The sequence below is a fragment of the Pinus tabuliformis genome, chromosome 7 (genome assembly GCF_031772625.1).
Source record: "Pinus tabuliformis cultivar Carrire ecotype Pingquan chromosome 7, CPIR1, whole genome shotgun sequence".
Lineage (NCBI taxonomy): Eukaryota > Viridiplantae > Streptophyta > Pinopsida > Pinales > Pinaceae > Pinus > Pinus tabuliformis.
In genome coordinates, this window is record NC_142293.1 from 503,812,763 (window position 1) to 503,821,093 (window position 8,331).

Below are 8,331 nucleotides of genomic sequence, written 5' to 3' on the forward strand. Positions count from 1 at the left end.
TTTAAATTAATTAAATTATTTGTTTACCAAACTATTAGACCCTGACCTTTTTCGCAGATCCCAAAACAAATTAAATTCCAGTTTAAAAGTTATCGCATCCGAAAACTTAATTAACCCCCGTGCATTTTCCATAGTGATATCCGTCAGATCTCGTCCATTCACAATGAACGATTATGATCGATATAGAACTCAATGGATTAAACCACAGTTCATAACATATCACGTTCGAAATCTGGATTAAACTCCGTGTATTTTTCAACGCGATTACCGTCAGATCTGAACTTTTCAAGCAGACGGTCACGATTAACTGAGTTATTAACTTAGTTTTATAATATATCGCGTCTATTTTTGGAATTAACCTTTGCACTTATTGGCACGCACTGACCATAGATCTAATGGATATGTCTGATTGGACGGTTTTTGTCTTTTCTTGTGTTCCTCACGAATTTATCACGGTTCCACCAAAACTTAGCACTTTCGCTAAGTTTAGTCTGTCTCTAAACTATATTCTCCGGGATTTCGAATACATCCATGCATAGTATTCATGAGATACAGAGAGGTTCAGCCTACAATTAAAAAATCAAACCACATAATAAAAGATCACGCATAAACAAATTTTGAACACAACACTCCTTTCATTCATAACAGTAACTACATATACATTCTGAACATCTCGTGCTCTAATCTAACAATCCTCTAACACTGGCTAACATTCTCCTCGCAGGCTTAAATTTATATATTAATTACATAATTATGGATTATACTAAATCCATGATTTTATCCATAATTCATTGAACTAATTCCTATTCAAGGATCTCGTAATCCCTAAGATCTCTACGATATTTACACATATTAATTATCAATGATATTCTCACATAGTTGAGAATATTTCACAACTGAAAACCTCACACATAGATTTCTCACTCAATCTATACAATATTCTTAAAAGTAATTAAAAACATCACCCCCTAAATCAACCAAATGTACAATAATATTCTGAGCAAGATGCTCCTGCGTCAGACTCCCAATGTAGAAAAAATTCAGACTCAAGTCACTTTTCTGTAGTAATGTGACAACTACAAGTTTGAATGACTTGTTACCTCCAGGATTCCAAACTCTGTTTTGCTGATGGTCCTTCAAAGGAATAACTTCTTCATGTAGTCTGGCATTAAATTTGTAGAATAATATCTTCAGAGAATTATTAACCATGATTCTCGACTTTCCATACCTCATCATCCTCTATTCTGGAAATATAGACTCGTGAACTGCAAGTGGAAACTTGAATACCTATTTTCCTGGTTTCCAAATTTTGAACGAGGCTCGAACTGGTTCACCGTATGCACCTATAGCTTTTCCAGGTAACTATGTCATGCTGAGATTAGTAGGAACTAAATCTGAAAGCTCTCCAGCATCATCTCTCGAACTGTCAACCAAATTCTGTATATCTGTAAAGAAATTTTCTCCACCATGCTCTAGGAATAATTCCTCTTTGTTAATCACATCAACACAGTTGATGTTCGCTATGGTGTCCTTTCCTCTTTTTGTTACAGTTTCTCTGGTCTCAACTTCTTTGGCTTCTGTCTCTGTAGCTTCTCTTTCCTTCTCTAATTGAGCTGCAAACTCAACTTCATGGAATGGAAAACAATCAACCCAATTTCCTTCAGGTTCAAAAAAGACTTCTTGATCATAACAATGGTCATTAGATGTCTCTATAGCAACAAATTCCTTATTTAGTACCATACTTGCATTCATAGACAAACTATCGACTTTACAAATACTAGACCTTTTGGTCTCTTTTGATGCTTCAAGCTCCAAATTCCCACCATGGAATTTCTAGGTTCCAGCAAATCCTCTTTAATGTGACTCAATTCCTATGAGTCTCTCCTTCTCCAACAAATAAATATGTATTTGTTCAAGTTTGTTCATCAACATAGTATTCCATCTCTATTGCAATAGATTCCACTTGGCCCGTTTCCTTATTCTCCATCCATGTCTTCGGTCTTCATCCTCTTTCTCTTGAAACAATTCCTGTAGTATATTCAACTCTGCTCTCATCTCTGCAATACTTATCCTACACTCTTCATGACTCATCTGGAATTTATTTGAACCTTTCCTAAGTTTCTCCATGTTCATTTTCACTAATTCTTCAAACTCAAATAAAAGAAAATATTTACCTCAATCAAATTCTAAAACTGACTCTTATGTTTTTCCCTTTTCTTCCGCTGCGCCTCTGATTTTCCTTATCATATGCTTCTTATCTTTCTAACAACTTTAACTTGTGAGCTACAATCAGCCTCTGCAGTAACAAGTCCTCCCTGCTACATGATACCTCACCAAGCTTCTCTCCTCTGAGCTCAGTCTTTTGGCATCTCTCTGGTTCTCTTCTCTGGAACCATATGAGCACTCCTTGCTCTAGGCTGCTGCAAATCTTCTCACCTTCCTCTGCTATTACTCTGCACAAAAATGATAAAGACTAACACTGACAAATCTGCAATACAATCATACTTCACGCAGAATCTTCTTCTACTCTTATACCACTTTGATGGGGTGAAGCTGCGCGATTGGACAAATATGGAATTTTAATTATTAAAACCCCTATTTAATTAAGCTATCGAAACAACTTTGATGACGGGGAAACCCCTGTTTTACATAATTCAGAATTTAAATTAATTAAATTCCTTGTTTACCAAACTATCAGACCCCGACCTTTTTCGCAGATCCCAAAACAAATTAAATTCCAGTTTAAAACTTATCACGTCTGAAAACTTAATTAACCCACGTGCATTTTCCAGAGCGATATCCGTCAGATCTCATCCATTCACAATGAACGGTTACAATCGATCTGGAACTCAATGGATTAAACAATAGTTCATAACATATCGCGTCCGAAATCTGGATTAAACTCCATGTATTTTTCGATGTGATTACCGTTCTTTTCAAGCGGATGGTCATGATTAACTGAGTTATTAACTCAGTTTTATAATATATCGCATCTGTTTTTGGAATTAACCTTTGCGCTTATTGGAACGCGATGACAATAGATCTAACAGATCTATATGATCGGATGGTTCTCGTCTTTTCCTGTGTTCCTCACGAATTTATCAGGGTTCCTCCAAAACTTAGCACTTTCGCTAAGTTTAGTCTGTCTCTAAACTATATTCTTTGGGATTTCGAATACATCCATGCATAGTATTCACGAGATACAGAGAAGTTCATCCTACAATTAAAAAATCAAACCACATAATAAAAGATCATGCATAAACAAATTTTGAACACAACACTCCTTTCATTCATAACAGTAATTACATATACGTTTAGAACATCTCGTGCTCTGTTCTAACACTCCTCTAACACTGTCTAACACTCTCCTCACAGGCTTACATTTATAAATTAATTACATAATTATGGATTATACTAAATCCATGATTTTCTCCATAATTCACTCAACTAATTCCTATTCGAGGATCTCGTAATCCCTAAGATCTCTACGAGATTTACACATATTAATTATCCATGATATTCTCACATGGTTGAGAATATTTCATAACTGAAAACCTCACACATAGATTTCTCACTCAATCTATACAATATTCTTAAAAATAATTAAAAACATCACCCCCTAAATCAACCAAATGTACAATAATATTCTGAGCAGGATGCTCCTACATCACTTGACATGGCACGAGCACCTTGGGTCAATAAAATACCAATTAATTGTAAAACCAAGCTCAAATTTCAAATTATTAACCTTAGCCCTAAGTAATGCATGCTTGACATGGCACGAGCACCTTGGGTCAATAAAATACCAATTAATTGTAAAACCAAGTAATGCCAAATATTTAGTTGTTTGATAAGAGAGTGAGGTCATGCATCTATTGAGCAAAAGACTACATGAAAACTACCATTATTTCAGTCTCACTCAATGTGTTGGGGACAAGCATCCACCAAAGCATAATACGTTTAGTATTTGTCTCATATGTTTCTTGTACATGGAGTAGTATTTTTTTATTTTCTTTTTTAATTTGTTAGATATTTTTAAGAATCATAAGTTTAGTATAATATGTTTAGTATTTTGTCTCATATGTTTCTTGAAGCACATGGAGTAGTATTTTTTTGGTTAATTTTTTTTTTAATTTGGTAGATATTTTTAAGAACCATAAGTTTAAGCTGTTTAATCTACAAATATTGAATGTCTCATGAGTTTTTTAGAGAGATGAATCCATTTATGCATTCAAAAATTTATTATAAACAAAAAGAAATCACAATTTTACTACAAATTGTATTGCTCGATTCTGGTTAAAAGAGTCATTTCATTTATTAGTTAAACTTTGTTTAAAAGTAACTGAAAATATCGAATTAACATTTTCTTACAATAAAATTGAACATTTTACATGGTATAATAAATTTATTTAAGAAATAAACATAAGTCACCCATAGTCATTTAACTACTTTAATAGGGTGAATTATAATTTAAATATAGTGAAGATAAGTAAGATATATTAAGTATTTATGGCTCAGGTGGGAGGCCTATTTTTTGAACCTTATCATAATAGATCAAAGATATCATTACTAAATTTAAAGGTAAAGAAAATAACATCCCTTATCACAATAAGTCAAAGATATCACTATAAAATTAAAGTGCGTTAAAAAGAATAACATCTATATATTAGTATGATATTTAAAGTAAGATAAAGATAATAACATCTATAAAATTTAAAGTTAGACAAAGAGGATAGCATCCTACATATTAGTATCCCATAATACCATCCATTAAATCAAACATCCCATAATGATAACCACTTAGTCAGACATCCCATCAAGCCAACCTCCATAGTTGGAACAAAGAGACCCTAATAGAGCAATGTTTTATAGAGCTTGACATGTGCCCCTTAATTTGGCCAATAGGCCTTTCTTTTGATTCTGTTAACCTGAAAATTTCATCTACCATTTTTACTAGTGTGTGACACCTGTCTAATAACTCTATCTCTATGCTCATGACATTTGTCGTTACACCTATGATTTCCACCAACTCCATTTTCAAAACTTCAAACTCTGCGAGTGAGTTCCATGACGACGAGTTTTTCCAGTATGGCCACAAATAAGTTATTATTTACTACACTTGTTGTCTTTGATGGAATCTACAATCAAATCTTTGTACATAATGCAAACAAGGTCATTCTTTGGGAAGAGAATGTTGAGAGTATTGACTATTGTGATGATGACAGGTGGAATGACGTATCCATCCATGGACAAAATTATACAATTGAGGACCCTGTGAATCCCTCCATTGACAAAATCAACTCACACAATCTACGGGTCAGCAAAGATGAGAAATGAATGGTTTCAGGAATAGGAAGATGGTGAACAACAACCATGATTGGAGGCGGAATTTTCTTCATCCTCCTCAAAGCTATTAATAAATTTGGATATATCTAGTGTACCAAAGCTAGTGTAGGAAATTGAAGAGAAGATTAATAAAGGAAAGGTTGAATGCATGATATGCTATGAAATAGTTGGACAAACAATGACAATTTGGTCTTGTGGTAGTTGTTATGACATTTTTCACCTGCATTGGGAAAGGAAATGGGCAAGAGCTCCTTCCGCTGTAGATTTGTCTGTTGGGTAGAGTTAGGGTTCCAACTGGAGATTCCATGGTTGTCAGTATGTGCAACTTTCACTCCTAGATGATCTTTGTTACTATTGTTTTTGTGGGGAGGTTCAAGAGCCAGAAGTAGAATATTATCACTCCACATTCATGTGGAGGACCATGTGGGAAGCCGCTTGAAAAGTAAAGGAAAACTCCCAGTTGCCCACATACATGTACTCTCCAATGTCATCTAGCGCCTTTCCCACCTTGGTTAGCAATGTCTCCCCCCTAACGTTGCCCATGTGGTAAAACAACAATTACAAGGAGATGTTTTGATCATAAATCAATTGAATCATGTGGACACTGCTGCGAAAATCCTCTCAAATGTGGATGCCATTATTGTGACAATGCCTTCCATGAAGGCCCATGTGATCCTTGCAAGGTTATAATAAAATCTTCATTCTTTTATTGGGAAAAGGAGGATATGATACTTTGTGGCGATATGGATATCCAAGGGGAAATAGTCTAGAAAAATGGTGTATTTGCATGTAAGAATCCGTGCATGAAAATTCTCTCCTTTCAGAATCATAAGTGCAACAAGACATGTCATCCTCGAGAATGTGGAGAGTGTGAACTATCACCTAGGAAGGTCAAATCTTGCCCCTGTGGTAAAACTCAGTTGCAAAATCAGAGGAAGAGTTGTATGGATAGTGTACCAACCTACTTAGAGGTACGTGAGAAGCTTATTCCTCGTGGTAAACATTTGTGTATAAATACATGTCACCAGGGGAAATGTCCTCCTTGTTGGTTTTTGTTAATAAAAAATGTCAATGTGGATCAACATCTAAGATGGTCCCTTGCTGGAAGACAATGGTCTCTGTGGAGGAGATTGATGAATTCACATGTGAAAAGCAGTGTGGACAAACGAAAAATTGTGGTAGACATAGATGCAGTGAAATATGTTGCCCTCTTTCAAATCAAGGGGGCTCAATTACTCATTCAAGTGATTGGGATCCATATTTATGTTAGGTTGTAATGTGGGAAGCATTTTTTCCAATAACTTTGCCATAGTGGCCACTGTCAACCCTACCTTGAAACTATTTTCACTGATCTTTCTTGTGCATGTGGGAAGACCTCAATTCCTCCTCCAGTCCTTTGTAGAACACCCATTCCTTCATTCTCATATCCCTGCTCCATTTCTCAGACATGTGGTCATCCTGCGGCTCATGATTTCCATTTCAGGGATTTCCCTCCTTGTACTGTTACCGCTACAAAAGAATGTGTGGGCGGTCATGTAGCTTTGAAAAATGTTCCATGTGGTTCTTGGGACATTATATGCAACAAGCTCTATGGGAAACCATGACAATGTGGAATACATGCATCTACTAGGACATGCCATCTACCTCCATGTGACTCGGTTTCCAAGGAAAATTCATTATTAGTAGGTAGAATCTCATGTGGGAAACCTTGTGGATCTCCTCGAAGAGATTACAGGCATACTTGTACTACATCATGTTACCCATATCTTCCATGCCCTTATACTAGATGTGAATTTTTAGTGACTATTACTTGTTCATGTGGTCAATTGACTACAAAGGTCCCATGTGATGCTGGAGGCAACAATACCAGAGTTGATCATGTCTTTAAAGCCTCTGTTCTTCACAAATTTCCTTCTCATCTTCAACCAGTGCAGTTGAATTCAAATAGAGCGCCTCTAGGCTAAAGAAAGCTCGCATGTGATGAAGAATGTCTAAAGTTGGAGAAGAAGAAGATTATGTGAGATGCTTTTGGCATTTGCACAACAGTTGATCTGCCAAGGGTGAATGAACAGATTTCAAAACTTCTAGGTGAGTTGATTAGTAGAGAACTACAATGGGTTTGAACTATTGAGGAAAGGTTTAGATACTTGGTTTTGGGGAAAAGAAAAGCCAGCTCAAATAGCGTTTGTGTGCATGTTTTTGGTTATATTCCAAAGGGTGAAATGGATATGTTGATATATCTTGATAAAAGATGGAACCTCTCCATATATTCAACTGGATGGGAACCAAAACATTTTGTGGGCATACATGCTACACAAAAGTCAAGAGCCCTAGTATGTAGCATAATTCCCAAAGCGTCACTTCCTAACATAGGGGTGGTACAAGCTCCACCTTTCAATTCCTTTGTAGATATGGATCCCAGGCTCGTCCTTGCTTTGTTTCATTTACCAAGAGAAGTAGAAGTGAGTTCCCCGATTTTTAGATTTGGAGGTGAGTGTGAACTTGTATGGTGAATGACAATAATGCATTAGCCATATCTACAGATCCTATAAGGGTTGGAACTACTCTTAGACATGTGGATCATGCTTCTGTATATCGAGGTGCTATTGTAGTCCGTCATAATGGTGGATTACCCAACCACAATGCCTAGGCAACAAAAGATGGGACAACGGAAAAGGCTAATGCATGGAAAAAAAATAAAAATGAGTAACAAAGTGTGTCGATTCAGTATCGAAGTATCGAGGCCAATTCGGAAATTCCAAAGAAATCCTATTTTAATAAGAAGAAATCCATATGGATCTCTTGAGAAATATAATGCAGGAGAGACTTCGTCAACTAATGTAGCCCAACCATCTTTCAAGATTCTAACATCTATGGGTTGCAATGAATTTTTATCCAAGCTCTCAAGAGAATCAAAATAAGTAGTCTTCCAGTGAAGTGGATGATTGGGAGAAGGATTTTGATTAGGCTATTTGGTTTACTATT

The 8,331-nt window shown here is 35.9% G+C and overlaps 1 pseudogene; it reads left to right on the forward strand.

Moving 5' to 3' along the window:
- The first annotated feature begins 5,088 nt into the window (after positions 1-5,088).
- On the forward strand, positions 5,089-8,056 carry LOC149248253 (NF-X1-type zinc finger protein NFXL1 pseudogene; annotated as a pseudogene).
- The last annotated feature ends 275 nt before the right edge of the window (positions 8,057-8,331 follow it).